At 42.2% G+C, this 20,302-nt stretch overlaps 1 non-coding gene and 2 pseudogenes across 1 annotated transcript; 2 read left to right on the forward strand and 1 right to left on the reverse strand.

Moving 5' to 3' along the window:
• The first annotated feature begins 9,255 nt into the window (after positions 1 to 9,255).
• Positions 9,256 to 13,042, forward strand: LOC114514805 (annotated as a pseudogene).
• Positions 13,043 to 13,122: 80 nt separating this feature from the next.
• Positions 13,123 to 13,692, forward strand: LOC114514839 (annotated as a pseudogene).
• Positions 13,693 to 19,888: 6,196 nt separating this feature from the next.
• Positions 19,889 to 20,048, reverse strand: LOC114514914. Its single transcript, XR_003686142.1, has one exon. It is a non-coding gene; the product is annotated as a U1 spliceosomal RNA (small nuclear RNA).
• Positions 20,049 to 20,302: the final 254 nt, after the last annotated feature.

Below are 20,302 nucleotides of genomic sequence, written 5' to 3' on the forward strand. Positions count from 1 at the left end.
AGAAAGGCGATGTAACAACAGAAACAGAAACTGCATGCCTTCCCACTTGCAGGGCATCGGAATCCCTCTGAATTCGTGTGGTAACCAGCATAACCTGTTCTCTCAACCCAAGACGGGGCCAGGCCACCGGGAGCTCATGGAACTAAGGAGGCATCCCACGGACAGATGTGTGGTGACAAGGTCAGAGGGGCCACAGCGTGTTCCCACACATGGACTTTCCATTCATCCCTGTGACGGATGCTCCTGAGCCCGCCTGGAAATTCTGTCTGTGAACTAATTATGGGCATGACCTGTGGCCGGCCACTGGGCAGCAGTGGGTAAGCGGATCGGATCGGTAGGTGAGAGCTGGCTATTCACAGGGAGGCAGGCTTTGATGCGAGTGGAGCAGAAAGTTTGGCCGAAACTCAACACCTCTTAGAAGTACAGATTAGCCAAGGGGAAGAAAGGAGAAGGCATTGTGGAAGTTTTCAAGAAGGAAACAAAGATGCCTGTGTTTTGTATTGCTCAGCTGCCTCAAGAAAATGTCCATTTGTTTTCTTTACACTCCTTTTACATTTTAAGTGGAATCTAGTGAATGTGTCTTTTTAGTGTTCCCAATTTCACCATTTCACTACACCTCATGTTGCCATTTTAATGAAGCATCATTTTCCAGAGGGTGTGGGAACAAAACTTATTTAATGACCTCTCAGAGCAAACACTGAGGTCTTCAAATATTTCCCTGAATTAAACCCCTTACCCCACAATTCACTTCCTTTTTAAAGTGCCAGTTTGCCAACTACTGCAAAGCTATAAACAGGGCTTTCCTTTACTCTCAAGCTACAGGGTTCCCGATGGGTCCCACAGCCCAGGGAGTCCATGAGAAAGCGGGACTCCCAGCCCTCGCCATGCCCTGGGGGGGCTCAGTGGCACAGCGGTGGTCCCCTTGGGGTCGTGGCTCCATGTGCCTTACTCCCCTGCAGCACACAGATTTAGGGGACTCAGCAGAGGCCTGGGATGACCTTGGAGATTATCTAGTTCAAACTCTCACTTTACAAATGGGGAAACTGAGACCCATGAGAGAGGCACACAGAGGACACACAGGTGTCACAGGTAGAAGGGGGTAAGCAAGGCTGGCCTTGTGCGGTTCACCACCACCAGCCTCAGCATCACTTAGGACAGTTGTGCAAAGTGGGTATTCCTGAGCCATTTCCAAAACCTACTGTAATGGTTTTACTGAGGGCAGGGCCTGGAAATGACATTTCACCCCACCACCATGGCTGTGCTGCGTGCGCACTAACTTTTGGAAAGCATGAGGAATACTAGAAGGAAAGGGATTGGAGGCAGACAGATTAGGGTTCAAATCCCATCTCTGCTACTTACTAGCACTGCATATTTAGCACACCGACATCTCTGAACTCCATTTCCTCACCAGTAATTGAGTAGAGCGCTACATGGGATGGTGCATAGAGGCACAATCAGGCCCCGTCAGTGCCCCTTGTCACCTGGATGTTGCTGGATTTGAGTCCCAGAATCCCTGTACAGGAACTGTGTAAGGTAGAACACATCACTTGCCTCCACTGAGCCTCAGTATCCTTCTCTGTAAATGGCTACAAGCTCCTTCCAGGAATATTGGGAAGGTTGAATATCACAGTGGACCAGCACGGTCCGGTCATGAAACAAAACCACTGCAGGCCTTCCAAGGCAGGGATTTGGTTCCACAGGAGATGGAAGAGCTGAGAAGCCAAACGGAATGAAGAGGCCGTGTGGATATTGGCTGCTGAAAGGACAGAGGAGGGAGGTGGCTGTAAAGGAGTCAGGGTGGCCAGCAGGAGCCAGGACCATCCACCAGCAGGCAGGAGAGCTGTCGCCATGGAGAAGGACTAGCTGCTGCTGGATTCAGAGGTAGCATGCAAGGCAGCCGGGGGGAGAAGGCCTGCCCACCCCCTGCAGTCCCCTCCCCTGCCAGGGCCTCTGCTGACCAGAAGAGGTCAGAGTGAGCAGACCGGGTAACCAGGGAAGTACACAGTCAGCCCTCTGTTTCCACAGATTTTGCATCTGTGGATTCAAGCAATTGCAGATCAAAAACATTGGGGGGAAAAATCCAGAAAATTCCTAAAAGCAAAACTTGAATTTGCCACATGCCAAACACTACACTGAATCCGTGTGAACGAAGTGATGTGTGGCCATGCCCTGCTGCAGCCTGCAAACAAAGGTAGGTCATATGCAAACACTATGCCATGTGAAGTGAAGGACTTGAGCGTCTGCAGATTTTGGTGTCCTGGAAGGTTGGGTGGGGGGTCCCTAGAACCAATCCCTGTGAATACCAAGGGATGACTATAGTTTCTGGAGGTGAAAAGCCTAGAAAATGGGCAGACATGGGGCCTGAGAGTGAATCAGCAAATGTCTAGCATAAACACAGTACACCCTCCCTCCTGGGAGCACACCCATGCCTTTCTTCCCCTACAGGGGTGCACCCCCTAAGCTCTAAGGGTTCCCCCAGGGCTTTCAACCAGAGGAGCAATGAGCAGCGGCAGCTCATCCCAAGCTAAACCCTTGTACCTGCCTCTAAGACCCCCTTTCTCTGACTTTCCAGTGAGCCGAGCAGCCCTGCCTACGCTCTCCTGCTGCTTCTTCTGCTCTGAGCTCTTCCTTGTTTCACTGTCCCCAGCTTCAATAAATGTACTCTCAAAATTAATTAATTAAATAAATAAAAACACATGCACAGCCTCAGACTTAGAGGAGGTGTTCTGTTAGTACCTGCCATTGTCATTGTTAACAACAGAATAGAGCAGCTCAATAATGCAAAGGCTTTGGGCAAAAGTGTGTGTGTGTGTGTGTGTGTGTGTGTGTGTGTGAGTGTTTATGGTAAGCCTGCCTTTCATTAGTCACATACAGACATCATTTCTGCAGGGCTGGTCACCATGTGGAGGAAAAGTCCTAAAATTAGAGTTCCAGATGTGCCACTTATAAAATAAGCCTCAATTTCTTTGTTTTTTTTTAATCCTCACCCGAGCATATGTTTTTATTAATTTTTACAGAGGAAGAGAGAGAAAGAGGAACACTGATGTGAGAGAGAAACATCCGTCAGGTGCTGCCCGTGTGCGCACACTGGGGACTGAGCCCGCAGCCTCCCGGGCACAGGACAGTGCTCCACCCAGCGGGGCCACCAGCCACGGCACCCTTCGTTTCTTATGTGTGAAAGCGTGATAATACACCATGTCATAGTGTGTCATAGAATGTCATAAGTTCATGGACATGAAAATATTTTGTACACTTAAAAGTCATATACAAATACAGGATATGTTTGCATTCTCAAAAAGTGGACATTTTCTAAAAACAGCTATCAGCTTCACTCTGACCTAAATTCAATACAATTAGTTTTTTCCAACTAATTTTTCAAGTTTATTGTCTTTTCAGGAATTGAGATAAAACACTACTTGAGCAAGTACTATTAAATACATAGTTCAGGGCTATGAAAGTGATGGTCCAGGCAAAAGCTCACAGGAGAACATCTCAGCAAATGTGATGACAACCTGCTGAGTTCTTATGAATCTTCACAATCCTCAACTGTCAGCTTTTGATTAGGTTGATCAAACAGTGCTATATAATAATATAATAAAACATATATGTAATAAAAATTAGTATTTGACTAATCTCTTTGTGCACTTTACGTGCATTGTTACCATTTAATTTATTTCATTATAATTATTGTTACTATTTCATTTTCCCAGTTGGAAAATCACTGATATTTAGTGTGGTCAATTAACTTGTTCAAAGCCCTTCAGCTTGTCACCAGCAAAGCCAGGACGGAGCTCAGGTCTGGCTGAGTTTGCAGCTGGTTGCTCCCCTCTGCCTTCCTACACCGTTTGCCTTTGGAAACTGGTCACTGGAGAAAATGGTTCTATGTCATCAGCTGTAATGAAAGGAGCCCGGCACTAACAAGAAGAAGAGCTCAACTCTAGATCACCTGGGTCTAGCAGTGCTGTGCTCTCACCCACAAAATGAAAGACTTGGTTGGAAGATGAACTTCAACAGTGCAACATTCGATAGGTTTCATAAATTCCTGATTACTGAAGAGACCTCTCATGACTAAACTTTATTGTTTTGGTGTGATATGTATGCACAGTTAACTACATTTTATATCTTCACAATGAAAATCTGTTCACTTCTGTTCTTTTGCTTTCTTGTTGGCTTATTGAATTAGTCCAAACTTTTGTGCTAGGCATTGTGAAATATTCTGAAATTTACTGTTCTTAATACACTTTTAAAAATCTTAAAATTTTTTCCCAAAGTACTGCATCACATATTTTACTTTATTGATTTGAACAAAGATCGTCTTGGATTATAACCCAACTGCCAGCATACCCGTGAGCGCCATCCATCACACAGCAGCTGGCAGAGCCTGCGCGGGACTGGTAAACTGGCACCAGGCCCAGAACCAGGGCCAAGCGTGCATCACAACCAGGGTGGCCCACGGGGAGAGGAGTGGAGCGCAGTGTGAGGACCGCCCCACAAATGCAGCTACAATGGAGCATGCTCAGGCTCGAGTAGCTCTACGGACTGGTCCGCGCTCCCATGCAAGTTTTAGAGGAGGAAAACCACACCCCAGATGTGGATGGCTTGGCATTTACCAAAAAAGAAAGACGAAGGCCACCTGTCTGGATGGGAAATCCCGAGAGACAGCAATGAGGAGATGCCAGGGGTAAAACGTATTTAGAGTTGGACAAAGTGACCAAACCCCTCATTTTCCCTGGACCACAGTGCGGAGAGCCAAAGGGGATAACAATGAGGGACCACTCCCCAAGAACGTTGGAAAAAGTTTGTCCCCAAAGAGCTAAACCTGGTTTAGGTTTGTCATGTGGTTACTTCAAGAGACCGTTGAAATGTGTTAAGAAAAACTCAAAATGCCAGTCAAGGGGACCCAAGAGTCACCACAGCAAGGCCAAGTTGGAGTGTGATTATAATCAGGAGTGTGGGGACTCGGTCAAACACATTGAACCCTGTCAGGAGAAAGACTGAACATCAAACCGCAGTCCCGTTCCACACAGAATGGGTGCGGAAGGGGGGTCATGCTCACACACGCTCTGATGACAGGGGCAGAGTGCCCACAGACCCCAGCGACACAATCAAGACACTTGAACATATATGGCTGCTGAAACTCAATGTGGCAAATTATCTGAATCTATAGTCTACATTATTATTACAAAGTAACCCACAACATTTATATGATATTATTACCTGATTCTAATTCTATATTAACCAGGAAAATTCCTGATGATACTTTACTTCCCAGGGACAGCTGCCAAGAGAAAGATAATATGCTAATCATACTGGCCTTAATATCTCAGTTAAAGGGATGCTCAGAGTTCTCCCTGCAAAAAAATACTGGCACTTTGATTTATGCATCAGTCTCTTATTGTCTGAGTTAATGGGCGTCTACCCCCTGGGAGCTGGATCCATAACAAGTATACATAAAACTTAATATCTGAAGCTTCAAAGCTGACAACTTGACCTTGTATTGATAGTGTGGAATCTATGGAAAGTAAATGCCAATTTAGGAGACATGTGGGCATTGACAAACCAACCTTCCTTAATAATGTCCCAACATTGTCAAATGCCATCATTCAACTTTGAACAAATAATAGTATTGGGCATGCATGTGCCAGTTTACCTCAAATGCTTCACAATATAGAACTGTTTGAATCCTGCACAACCAGGGAACTACTGTTCTGGGTCAGATCTGTGTTGCAGGAAAGGATTTGAGGTCTTTGAACTGTAAGTAAACTCAAAAAGAGTGGGCACTACACTGCAAATTGCTATAATTTCCATACAGGGAGTCACAGCAATCAGCACAGTTTTCTCTGTCCCTCCAACTGCATTTCCTTCAGAGACTCCCTTACACACTTCTGAGACGTTTGCCATTTCTTAGCAATTTAAACTGTGTGTGCCAAAAATCAAATAACATAAACAAATAATCTAGCCATAAACAAATAGTCCACAATACTCATATTAGAATGGTGACATCCTGCAAGTCAAAATATAGGAGATGTTATAACTAAAGAGACAAATAAATTTGACCAATATAAAAGTTCCAAATTTCTGTGAGTGTAGCTATCAATATTTAAATTGTAAAGACAAACAACAGATTAAAAAAATATTTGCAGCAATACAGGGTCCAGCAGAAGTAACACCTACTTGAGTGTGGTTGGTAGAGTAATAATATGGGTGTAATAATTTATAGTTTTAATTTGAACATTTCACTTAAAATGTCATATGGTGTGCTTGAGTGTGATACTGTTATGTTACAGAATTGCATGCTTATGATTTTGTAATAAAAGATTTTGTAATAAAAAGGGGGCGTTATTTGTGCTGGACCCTGTATGTCAGTAAAGGAGGGAAACATTGTATTTTGAAGTATCCAAACTTTCTAGTAAATAAATAAAAAAGAAAAGAGAAAATCCTATTATGTACCTATTTAAAAATGAGCAAGAATACCTAACAAAAATTAAGCACAGTTGGGAAGAAAATAAGATTCTTACATGCTGCTGATAACAGCATATATTTATATAACTCTTCTTGATTTCATTATACATGAAGGGTAATTAAATCATTTACATTCTTTTACAGTTAGTCTGACTTTAAGGATTTATCCTAAGGAAAAAAATTTTAAAAGGAAAAGCTACATGCATTAACATAACATAATCACACATAATAGAAAAAAATTGGAAACAACCTAAATTGCCAGCAAGGGAGAAACAGTCAGACTGATTATGATACATAACTCAGTAGAGTGTAGTGCAGTCAATTAAAATTCTAATGTTTAGGCCTAATATTTGGGGGAAATGTTTCAAATATGCTAGACAAAAGTCTGAGTTTTTTATTTTAAATGTCACAACTACAGCTATGGCAACATGTGAGCATGTGAGCAGAGTCTGGGAGGGAACTGGACCCAAGAAAGCTCTTGTGATGCAGCTGAATCTCAGCTCTGCCACCTGCTGGCTGCAAGGCGCTGGCACGTTACTTAATGTATCTGTGCCTCAGGCTTCCAGTCTTTAAAATGGGGATGATATTAATAGTTACTTAGTGAGTATACAGATTAAATGAGTTATTACATGTAAAAATACTTATAAAACTGTGTATTTTATGCAGAGCACATCTGTGCTATATAAAAAAATCACTGTTAGTCATTGGATTATTCTCCCATCATATTTTACCATAGCCTTGATAATAAATAAAATTTAGAAAGGACATTTATTTATTTATTTATTTATGCTTTTTAAAAGATTTTATTTATTTATTTTTAGATAGACGGGAAGGGAAGGAAGAAGAGAGGGAAGGAAACATCAATGTGTGTTTGCCTCTCACACACCTCCTACTGGGGACCCAGCCTGCAACCCTGGCATGTGCCCTGACTGGGGATCAAACCAGCAACACTTTGGTTCACAGGCCAGCATGCAATCCACTGAGCCACACCACCCAGGGGTAGAAAGGACATTTTTTTTAAATTCCCTCCCCAATATTTATACATTGTTGTTAAAACTTCTTTCATATCTATTAAGAATAGTTATAGTATCCTCAAGAACATTTCAGTTCAGTGAACACGTACTGTGCACCTGTTGCTATGTGCCCAGCTGCATGTGTCCCTGCCCTCATGGAGCTGCAGTCAGATAAAACATAAGGACTCACATGGGCCTAACAGTGCTGATGTCATCAGCTTTGCACACCACCTTCCCACCCCAAATCACAAATACCATTCCATTATTTTATTTTTTCTACCATTAATGCACCCAAAATATTTGTTTTATTTTGTATATTTACATAAATAGTCTTGAGCTTTATAAAGTGTGCCTCCATGTTGAATAGACTTCTATTCTTACTAGATTTGAACAAGTGTAGTAGCTTAATATCCTCCAGTATTTAACAATTGCCATTTCATCCAGGTGCCATTTAGATGCTAACACATTTTTTTTTAAATGTGGTACTTCAAAACATGTTTAGATCCCAATATTTTTAGGAACTTGTCCTTTGAAATCAAAGTAGACCATTCTGTTTTAATGATATAAATGTTTTATTTCTTATCATTTTGGTTGCATTTGTTGGAGTGACATCAGTTAATAAAATTATACCAGTTTCAGATGTACAACACTATAATACATCATCTGTGTATTATATTGCATTCACCACCCCAAGTTCAACTCTTCATTCTATAATGATACAGGGTATTCCCATTTTTGTTTCCACATTTTCAGCCATTCGGCAAATGTGTATCGAGCATATGTTATGCGCCAGATGCGCACAGTGCCAAGCACTGGGGATAAAAACACAGTTCCAGTCCCAAGACTTGTTCAGTCTGCTGGGAGAAACCTTGGTCACAATGCAAGAAATGAGAGTTATAATAAGACTCTGTCCAAGGGCTATGGAGCAAGGAGTGGGAATCCAAATGAAAGTCTTCACACTCATTCTAAAAAAGAGATGGGACTAATATGAAAGAGTTCCAAAGAAGAAGGCATTTGAAGTCAGCCTTGAAGGACACCAGGTGATAACCAGACAGATAAAGTTGGAGGAGCCTTCCAGGAAGAGAACACAGCCTATGCAAAGGTTAAGAAAGTGTAACAGAGCATTGAAAGCCCTGAAACACTTAGGTTTGGTGGAATGAAGCCAGGGCGAAGGGTATTAGGTGAGTGATAAAGTCAAAGATTCCTTATTAAGCCCTATTAAAGATAAGAGGTTTATCTTTATGAGGGAGAGAAAGCCATAAAAACTGTCCAGGTTATGGAATTTTCAGATTTGTATTACAAAAGGTCCACTGAGCCCTGGCTGGTATAGTTCAGTGGATTGAGCATGGGCTGCAGACCAAAGGGTCGCCAGTTCAACTCCCAGTCAGGGCACACCTGAGGATAATTGCAAGAAGGTAGAGACAGCACAAAGATACCAGCCCAGAGGTTTGTGAAGTTGTAAAGGAACAAATTAAGGGGACCTGAACTAGGACAGTGACAATGGAGAGGATTAGTGGACCCAAATACTGCATGAAACAAAGCAATTGCTTAAATGCATGGAAGAGCTCACAAGAAAGTAAAGCACTACTCCTCAGTAAAGACTAGAAAACTCTATCCACTGAGCAGATGACAAAGAAGCTAATCTATCCTGGTCAACGGTCCGGGGGGGACCCTTCCCTGAGAACTTGAAATCAGGGGTCTGCCCTTACCTGAGTTCATAGCAAAAATTTACACTACTCCAGGGTTCTGGAATATCAAAGCTAAAAAAATAACATACAATATGGACAAGCCCTATGATGAGGTAAAAGGCGGAAGATACAAAACAATACGACAAGACTACCGTTAGTGTAAGAAACAGTGCAATGTCATGTAATACACCCAATCTATGCACGAAGCCTCCCTGGATCGTGTTGGTGTGTCCCAGGCCCAGCCCTCGATCCTCATCTTCCCTCCAGCGATACTCACTGTGTTGTGATGTCACCGAGTCTCGAGGCTGGAAGAACCATCTATAAGGTGATCACTCCCAAATGAATATCTGCAGCCCGCCTTTCTCTCACAAATACAAGTTGCGAGTTTCAATAGCCAACTCAAAATCCCTACATAAATGACTAAGAAACATATAAAACCCAAAACTTTCTTTACACCCCCTTGATCTTCCTTCTCCACATCCTTCCCCATTTTCATTGACAGTAAATCTGTCCATCCAGTTGCACAGTCCTAAAACCTTGGAGGCATTCCCGACTCCACTCTTGCTCTCACATCCATTCACCAGGAAAGCCTGTTGGATCGTCTCCAAGATGTAGACAGAATGCCTCTGCTTTACACCTCCTCAGCAGCCATCAGGTGATCAAAGCTTTCATCATAAGCATACCTGGATTACTGCACCACCGTCTAGCAGGTTTCTCTGCTTCTACCATTGCTCTCCTGACTACATACACACACATCCTAACAAATTCAGAATCCAGAGTGATCCTTTACAAATGTCCGATCAAGTTGTTACTGGACCCCTTCAGCATTGGGGCTGGTGCTGCGCTGGCCAGGTCTGGGAACTTTCAGCCATCAGGGACCTCCAGGTTCGTGACTCTGTCAGGGAAAATTTCAAGACACAAGTCCAGGTGAAAGTGAGAGTGACCTTATTAAAGCTTAGGTCAGTGAGGCAAAAGGAGGGCCTTTGGAGACAGGATCAGGGGGTGAGCCCAGAGTGAGCTGCTGCTGCCCACTGCTCCCCTGGGTGCAAGCCCCACTGGGACTCTTAGAGCTTAGGAAAGAAGAAGCAAAGTACATGCCCGAGGAAGCGGGAGGTGGGGGAGGGGAGACGGTGCTGCAGGTGTACTCAAAGAAGAGCAAAAGCTATTGTCCTTTGTCCTGAGGGTTTCCTCACTATTCAACAGGCGAGAATTTTAGTGCGGGTCCCAGCGGAGGAGCTCAACAGAATAGTCATTAGATTTATAGGTGGTCGTTTAGCAGGCTGGTGTATCAAAACAAGTGCATAGTGGGGTCAGGGGTTATTCTCTGGTTAGTTTCACCTCTATCTCAGACTAGTCAGGCTCTACTTAATTTTTTGTTATCTATCTCCCTGATTAAGGTGTTTTGAACCACCTGCTCTTAGGGATCTTTGGTTAGGGAGGATAGAATCTTGTACTTTATCACCTAGCTGTTAATTGCTCAGCAGTTTGTCTCAGTTTCCTCATTCCACTTGCTAGGGAATTTTCCTAGTTTCTTACTAACCTGCCTCAAAGTCACCTCTATGCCCCAAATCCTGCAATGGGTCCCAGTTATCCAAAGTAAAAGCCGAAGAGTGCTGGTGCCACAGGCCATGGAGGTGCACTGAGGAGACCCAGGGAGCTGATGCTGGGTGCACTGCAGGGAGAGTGACCTAACCCGGAGCACCGGTTGCCACTCCTCACTGCCACCACGCAGGCCTCTAGCCGCAACAGGGGAAAGATTTACTGTCTCAGCTGCAGCAAGCTCTTTCCTGAGTGGTTCTCTGACAGGAAGAAAAGAGTCCTACAGAAGAAAGATGTCATAGGAGAACTGAATTCATTCAGGATTTTGAAATGCCTGTTTGTACCAATATTAAGGTTTCTAAAGATGGACAACATACTTTAGCAGCTGGAATGTATAGACCTTGGGTTCAACCCTATGACATGGATCAATGATCCTTGAAGTTTGAAAGGCGTTTCAATTCAGAAGCTGTCACCTTGGAAACACTGCCTGATAACTATTCAAAAATTGTCTTCTTACATAATGATAGACACAGCAAATTCCATTCACAGTCAGGCTTTTACTACCAAGCTAGAATACCACAGTTTGGGAGAGGTTTTTCTTACCATTGTCCATTCCACAACTTAAACTTTGTTGGCTCAAGCACTGAGATTTATAGATTAAACTTAGAACAAGGAAGGTACCCAAATCCTCTACAACGTAATGCTGCAGAGAATAACGTTTGTCACATCCATTCCATGTGGGGCTTGTTTGCCACAGGAACAGGACAGGGTCGAGTAGGGTGTGGGGATCCAAGAGCGTGAAACGTGGCTGGCCTGTTAGACTGTGCATTAGGTAGAGTCATGGCAGATTCAGAGATAAACAGTTTCCCTACAGCCCCTGCTCTGAAATTTAGCTGCGCCTTGACCATGGCAGTGGGAACATCCACAGGGCAGGTTTCATTATCTGATCTTCCATCTGAAAAGCCATTGCTAGTTAAGTATCACCATCGTGGGCTGCCCATTAAGTCAGTTCATTTCCAGGATTCTTTAGATTTGATTTTGTCTGCAGACTTTTGAATTATCAAAACGTGGAATGAGAACTCAGGAAAAATATTTCCTTCCTTGGAGCCAGAACCTCACAGCAAAGACGCCTGCCTCTGCCCCAACTCAGGTATGCTTCTTGCCGCTGATGAAACCCCCAAGAGGAACGTCTGTTACACACTACAGTCTGGGGCCTGCCCCAGGTGGTGCTCCGTCTTAGACCTTTTGACAGAAGAATTGGAAGAGAATCCAGAAAGCATGGTTTATGACAGTTACAAATTTGTCACCAAGAAAGACCTTGACAATTTAGGGCTCACACATCTCACTGGATCACCTTTTCTCTAGGCATACATGTATAGATTTCTTATGGATAGAAGACTCTATCACAGGGTGAAATTGGTAGTAAGTCCACTTGCTTATGAAGAACATGAAAGATCCTACAGAAGACAGAAGAAACACATGGACAGAGAGTCCACTTACAGAAATTGCCAAAAGTTCACAAAGAGCTGGTCTTAAGTTAACTGAAGAGAAGGAGAAGCAAAAACCTACATGGAAAAACAAAGTTAAGAACCTTCCAAATATTCTCACCAACGATCAATTTAAAGTTCTGTTTGAGAACCCTGACTTCCAAGCGGATGAAGAGAGCGAAGATTTCAGGCTTTTGAATCCATTTACTTCAAAGATTACTGAAAAAAGGAAGAAGACACTGAGACTCTTAGAGCAACAAGAGCATCATGGAAAAGAAGAGGAGAAAGAACCGGAAGGAAAACCAAGTGATGCAGAAAGTTCTGAAAGTTCAGGTGATGAAAAGACCCCACCGAGTGGGAGAGATCAGGGACCAGCACCGACTTCAGCAGAGGACAGAGTGAAGCGGTGGGAATCTCTCAGGGAGGACCAGCTGGAACGTCCTCGAGCCCCAGTTTTGTGAGATCAAAGAAGAAGAATTTAGAAGCTTCAAAGATTCTGCCGCCAAGCAGAAGCTGATGAATAAAACCCTGGAAGACTGGTTGAAACTTGAAGCAAAAAAATAGGACACTGAGTGTATCAGACACCACAGTTGGCAGCAAACAATGGACATTCACATTAAAGGGGTATGAACAGCAGAAGAAGCAACAGGAGGCAGAGAAACTGCACTGACAGGAAATGAAAGCACTCCGTCCATCCTCAGCCGGCCACCTGAGGTCCAGATACAAGAGAGGACAGCCGTTTTCACTGAGCATGGAAGTGATCCCGAAAGGCGGCTCGATTTGGGAGGGGCTCGCCTCCCCCAAGTGGATCACCAGGGAGTACACTGAACACAGACGCCCCAAGCACATTTAAAAGTTCCATGTGGGCCCTGGGGTCGCAGTGCTGATTGCAGAGGAAGGCTGGTCAGGAGGCCAGCTTCTGCTCACTGAGGCTGCACCTTGGGACAATGGCAGAAGGAGATTATGGCAGCACCAACTTGCTGGCTGCAGAGATTGCAAGACTAGAAGAGCAGCTGCGAGGATGGGGAGAGGCAAGAGGTGATGCTGGATGGCCGATAAAGTCCTCTGCTGGAAGATCCTGGCTTCCACCTGCCATCGTGTGTGTGGTTTCCTTGGTGTTTCTGACCCTCTACTATCTAGATCCATCTGTTCTGTCTGGTGTTCTTGTTTTCTTATGTTTTTGTGTTTGGCTGGCTGCCTTGTTCCCATTCTAGCACCTAGAATTTTTGGCTCTAAGAAACAAACTACTGAGCAGCAGCACAGACTCCATGAAATGTGCAGCAGTCTAGTAAACACTCGATGCCGAGCTGTGGGCTGGTCGAAATGCCTCTTCACGCTACAGGAAGAAAGAAAAGCCCAAAGCATTCTTCACAGCCATGATCATTTCTCTTACTGGGATTGCTTCCTGAACTAAACCAACATGGAAACGTTTCAAAGTATGTTGGAATGGCCAAAAGGGAGATGAACGAGCTTCTTAAGCAGAAAGAAAAGAAAAATGAGTAATGCCTCTTCCTTATTCAGTGTGATTAACAGTGTGTACATTGATTGTCCTTGGGAACAGTTTCTATCATCTGGATATAAAGTGTTACAGAACTAGCTCTGTGCTGTCACTCCTTCAGCCCTTAGTTATCAGAAATCCAGACTTGCCTGAGGCTTTGTACATAGTGTCTTCATGTCAAGTGCATCCGGGTGCATTTTCAACAGCTGGCCTGATATGCACAACTCATTCGGGAATACAACATGTTTTGACTTTTCTTACCCTCAGTTAATTGAATTCATCCTTTTGGTAACTTCCTTTAAAATAATATAGTGGTGGGTTTCACCCTCCAGGGCAGTTAACAATGACTTTGGATAATCGTTCAAGTTGATCTTTGCTATTTTTAGCTAGATACAAGGTGTAGTGGTCTGTGGCGACAGAAACCTGGTTCTGCTGTCTACTTCCACAGTCTACTTAAAAAAACTGCCTGGCTTTGTGAATATAGGGACCACATTTACCACTTCCAATGAAGAGACCAATGAAGATTCATTCCTCATTCTGTTTCTGTGCCATGGGAGAAGAAGAATCCTCGTGGGAGAAAATGAAACTAATTACATACTCTCCTTTGTGTTGGTTTCTCTCGTGTGCAAAACTTAGCACTTCATAGAAAATATTTATCCTTCCTCTGAAACGGGGACTCTGGCGGGCTTAGGGCTGTTGTCCCCTTGCACTTAGCCTCCAAGCTAGTAGGTCCTTAAAGGCTTTCTAATAGCAAGCTTCTAAAAGCTTGGATTGAGGAATTTAGCATACCTTTCACTTCAGATTTTCAGCAGTCTAACATTAAAGCATGTAAGAGATGAAGACTCGAGCTCAAGACTTTCACTCCAAGACCAGCTAAAAAAAAACAAAAGTCTTCCTGTATTTCATCAAGATTAAGTAGAAAATAGTCTTATCCTGCTAATTTTTCAATTCTTAATTTATGGTAATGTGGCTGCTTTGGTCCCCATAGATTTGGCCTAGGAGGAGGTGACTACACTGGCTCTGACTTTTGTACTAGATATTTTTCTGAAGAATCCAAGGGCTGTTTGCTGGTGAGAGCAAATTTGGGGAGATGATAAACGGCTGGCCTTGGGTCTGTAGAGATTTTGTAACTCTTGGAAAGCATCTCAGAGTCATCTCCCTCTCAGTAGTTAGAAGTTTAGAGTATTTGAAGTCGTTTGAATGAACCTCTAAGGGCCGGAAATGTGACATATTTGGAAAAGGTCTTAACCTCTAATTAATTAGCTGTAATAAAGTTCTGTGAATATATTGCAGTGATGCTGTAAAACTTTGACCTCGTCATATATCTGTCCTTAAATAAGTGTAGTTCTTCCCCTTCTCCATTGCTGTAAAGAGTGACACCCGCACAGCCTATGTTTGTGTTTGTAATGTTTCATGTGAAAACTACAAGCCACCCTAATTTACATGTTTCCTCATTGTAAATAAGCCTGTCCTCGTAGCTGGATTTTTTCATATACATGTTCTACCAATTTAACTATTTTTGTGGTTTCAGTCTTTTATTATTATTTCTTCTACTTTGCTTCGTGGAAGGGGAAAAATAAAAGCTGGAATCCCTAAAAAAATAATAAAAGTTCCATGCCAATTCTTGACACATTTACAGAGGTTAAGATTTGGCAACTTGTCCCTGTGCCTTCTGGGTCAGAGTGCTGTCCGTGAGGCACTTTTTGCCAATGGTTGCTCTCCATACACATCATCCTTTGCCCTAGTTTTAATCAAGCAGACCAGGTGGTTGTTTCTTAATACTGTGAAAAGTGCCCCGTGAAATGGGAGGTTCTCTTGTGCTGAAAACGAAGGTTGATAATGTTCCAGGAACTTTCTCTTGCGGTGCTGCCATTCACAAGGGCACCACTCGGAACTGCTCCTGTTTCAGCAATGGGGTGGCCTTGGTCACGTTTGGGTTTCTAAGTGTGCTGGCAGGTTTGCTGGGGATATTTTAGAAAATATTTTTATAACAACAGAACAGAAATTAATGGTAATAACCTAAATTTAAGAAAGAGAAGCCACTGGGTATTCTGTTATACTTGACACAAAATTAAATATAGCTTTTTTTTTTCCCTTTGTTAAGTGCAATGAGATAAACTGGCTGGAGAGAACATAAAAATAAAACACTTTCATTTGAGCAGCAAGCAAACACACAGACACACTCTCACAGACAAAGTAAAAGCAATGACCTCACAGTGACCCATCAGAGGTGTCTCATCTGTGCCCCTCTACTTTCCGCTCTCCTAGTGCTCCCCACTCCCTCACTTCACTCCGGCACACGAGGCTCCCTGCTATTCCTGGAACAGGCCGGCACGTTTGTACCTTACACTGCTTGCTCCCGCTGTTCCCTTGATTTGGAACCTGCATCTCTCTGTTATTCACTTGCTAACTTCCTTGTCTTCTTAAATCTTTGACAAAATCTCAGTAAGGAGGCTTATCCCGAGCACATCATTTAATACTGTATGCAACCTGACCCGGTACCAGCGTGCTTGGTCCTTCTAGCATGGCTTTATTTCCCGTTTCCCCTATCACTCTCATCTCCAAACACATTATACAATTTGCCTATTCATTGTGTTTATTTCTGGCCTGTCTTCCTCTACCACTAACACACACACACATGTACACACATAGAAGGTAAGCTGTCTGGAGGCAGGGATTTTCATGTGTATTGTCACTGATGTATCCATGCTTCTAACATGATGTCTGGCCCATATTAGACACTCCATATTTGTTAATATCTCCATGAAGGAATGGAAGCAGCAAGAAGAATCCATCAATAGTAGTTATATCTGGAAAAGTAAACTGGGTGAATGGGGTAGAGATGGGAAAAGGGTATTATTATATTCACTTTTCTTCCTTTTTAATGTTGTAATTTATGTTAACTATTCAAAAATATTAATCAAAGAATAAAAGAAATAAAATATAAAATATAGTCCTAAGCTGATGAGATGCTCCCCTTGGGATCCTAGTATAAGTAAATAGAAAATCATTCGAATGAAGCACTCAATCCAGGTCTCACAGCGTCCCCACACATAAAGGCCTGCTGAAGGTGAGCTCACAATGCAGAATTACAGGACCATGAGCAAAGTCTACCATGAACTGTGAGATAGCACACACAGCAAGTGCTAGGACTAAACAGCCCCAATGAACTTCAGAAATAAATAATCAGCTAGAAACATTCAAAATACATATGTGTGTATACATAGATATATTGAATAGATATATAGATGTGTACATGTACACATATCTCTATCTGTGAGATTATAAGTACAAAATAAAGAATTCAAAACATAATAAAATTAAATATTCTGAAGGAATATTTTAAAGGTTAAAAATTAAGACTTCTAGAAATGAAAAACACTAAAATTTCAAACACTTAATGGATATACTAAACAGCAGATTTTCACTTTTTTCAGATATTCTGGAAAATTCTGAGGAAATAATCCACAATGCAGCATAGAATAACAAGGGAATAGAAAATATAAAAATTTCAAAAGGAGAGAACAGAAAATGGTGGGGGGGGGTAATATTCAAATAATAATGGTTGATAATTATTCAAATTAATGAGAGAAAATCATTTTTAAAAATGCAACAGCCCTGGCTGGTGTGGCTCAGTGGATTGAGTGCCAGCCTGTGAACCAAAAGGTCACAAGTTCAATTCCCAGTCAGGGTATATCGTGCCTGGGTTGCGGGCTGGATCCCCAGTTGGGGGTGTATAAGAGGCAATAGATCAGTGTTTCTCTCTCACGTCAATATTTCTCTCTTTCTCCCTCCCTCCCACTGTCTAAAAATAAATAAATAAAATCTTTTCTAAAAAATGCAACAATTCCTGGGCAAGATAAGTAAAACTAAATCCATCTCTAGACAATTGAGAGTTAAACTGTAGATCACCAATTAGAAAATTTTTAAAACAAACAGCAACTAAATACAGACTACCAACAAAGGACTAACAATTAAACCAACAGCAGATTTCTCTTCAACAATAAAAGAAAACAGAAGACTGTTGAATACTTATTTTCCAAAGGCTAAAGAAAAAAATACTATACCCAACTGCCATCCAAGAATTAGGGTGAAATTAAAGACACTTGGAAAAGGAAAGTGTCTTAGTCCATTCAGGCCATTATAACACAATACCACAGACTGGGTGCTTAAACAAAAGGCATTATTTCCCACAGTTCTGGAGACAGTAAAGTCCAAGGTTAAGCTGCCAACTTATTAGGCTCCTGGTGAGAGCCCACTTTCTGGCTTGCCGATAGATGGCTGCCTTTTCACTGTGTCCACACACTCGGAGGGGCAGGGGTGAGGGAGAGGGGAAGAGTGCTCTGTTCTCTCTTCTTTTTTCTAAAAATTTATTTTATTGTATTTTTTCCACTACCATTTATCCCCCTTATACTCTGCTTCCACCTCCCCACCGACAACCACCACTGTTGTCCTTGTCCATGAGTGCTTTCTCTTTTTCACTCAATCCCTCTATGCCCTATCTCTTCCTTTCTTAAATAAAGATACTAATCACATCGCCCCCTCCCCCCCGCTCATTACTCCATTTAAACCTAATTACCTCCCAAAGGCCCCACCTTCAAACACCATCACACTGAGGCACTAGGGCTTCAAGATACAAATTTTAGGAAGACACAAACATTCGGTCCATAATGAAAAGTATTTACAAAATATTTACCATTAATAAATCATTAAAGAAAATATTCATGACAGATATATTCAGGAAACTGAAAGCAAAATAAAACTGAAATGATGAGTAAAGACACCCATAGGCATGTAAGTAAATCTAAAACAAACATTGGCTGTCTCACACACCAACAACAAATAAAGTTACAAAAACAAGATGGAACTCAACACCTGGACAACAACTGTAGGGTGCGGTGACTGGAGTTAAAGCATCATCCCCAGGACCTGCTGCTGTTTAGCAGAAGGTATTTAGGGCTACTAATTAACATTAGATTTTATTAAGTAAGTTAAATATGAACTATTAAAAGAATGAAAACAGGATTCTTCAAAACCAATTGACAGAGAGAAACAGAATAAAAAAACTGCTATTAGAAAAAAGAAGACAGGAAAGGGACAAAATAAAGTAAGAAAAGGAGCAACGTGTTCTTTGTTTTCTGTTGAGGTTTACGTACTGTACAAAACAATTAAAACTGAATGTCATCAGTTCCAACACACTTATTTTTAGAGAGAAGGATACAGTGAATCCATGTGTGATACTTCCCAGCTTCAACAATGGTCCCATCTTGCCATTTTTATTTCATCTAATTCCGCCACTGTTTTTAAAAATTTGCCAAATGGTTTTAAAGCAAACACAGGCATCATATCACTTTATCTGTCAATATTCCAGAATAGAACACCAATAACACTAACAGACAAGGAGTTTTTAAAACATAAGCCACAACATCATTAGTTAAAATAACAATAGTATTCAATATTCCCTAAATGTTTCAAACTCTTCTTTTTTTTTGGCTTGGTTTGTTCAAATCAGGACCTAAAAAGGTGCTACATGTTATTGATGTCCTTTATATCTCTTTATGCCTATCACAGTCCCCCCACTCTTTTTGTTGTTATATTATTGCCATTTATTTGTTGGAGAAACCTACAGAATTTATTTTCCAAATTTAGCTAATTGCATTTATGTGGTATCAGTTAACAGGTGTTTCCTCTAAACTCTAAAGATGTAATCAGGTTTAGAGTAAATGGTTTTTATTCTTTTTCCCCCAAAAAATACTTCATAGGTGATCCTGTGTACTTTCTACTTCATCTCATCAAAATGTACACAATGTCTGCCCTGACGGGTGTGGCTGAGTTGGTGGGGCGGCACCCCACAAGACGAAAGGTCGCCAGTTGATTCAAGGTCAGGTCACCAGTTGATACAAGGTCAGGGCACACACCTGGGTTGCGGCTAGTCCCCAGCCAGGGCACAAACAGAAGGCAGCCAATCGATGTTTTCTCCGTCTCTCTCACCTTGCCTTCCCCGCTGATTGCTATGAGGAGAAAACATTACGGGTTGCTTCTTGTATGCTCCTGACCAACTGCAACCCAGGCCTGTGGCCTGACCAGGAATCTAACCAGCAACCTTTCATTTTGTGGGAGGACACACCAGTCAGGGCATAAAATCTTTTTTAAAAATTTTAAAAAGGTATATGATGTCTGTTTGTCCCATTATTTTTTAAGCCAGGGAGAGCACAAACACTGTCCCCCACTACCAACAAAGTAAGCAGTCAAGTTTCCCACACTTGGGGGATGGGCAGGGGTCAGCACACCCAGAATGCAAGGGACAAGCCTCACCCTGGGAAAACCACCTTCGTGATCATGGTAGCTGCTAGGTAAGTATCTGATTGTCCCAGTTTTAAAGAAGTAAAAATGGATCATTTGGTCTGGATGATGATAGTCTGATTCATCCTTTGTAAAGTTTCTAATCAGTTGTACACATAATTGTGTTAGTAGTCATTGATGATAAATGTCCAGATACATTATTTTATTAGTAAAACAATTTGAGGGGAGGGAAATTATATCATTTCCCCCAGGTGGGTTAGCTGGAGTTCTTCCATGAAGAACTCTTCCTCAACAATTTGCTCTCTCTGAAAT

This window comes from Phyllostomus discolor, chromosome 7, assembly GCF_004126475.2.
Source record: "Phyllostomus discolor isolate MPI-MPIP mPhyDis1 chromosome 7, mPhyDis1.pri.v3, whole genome shotgun sequence".
In the NCBI taxonomy this organism is placed as follows: Eukaryota; Metazoa; Chordata; class Mammalia; order Chiroptera; family Phyllostomidae; genus Phyllostomus; species Phyllostomus discolor.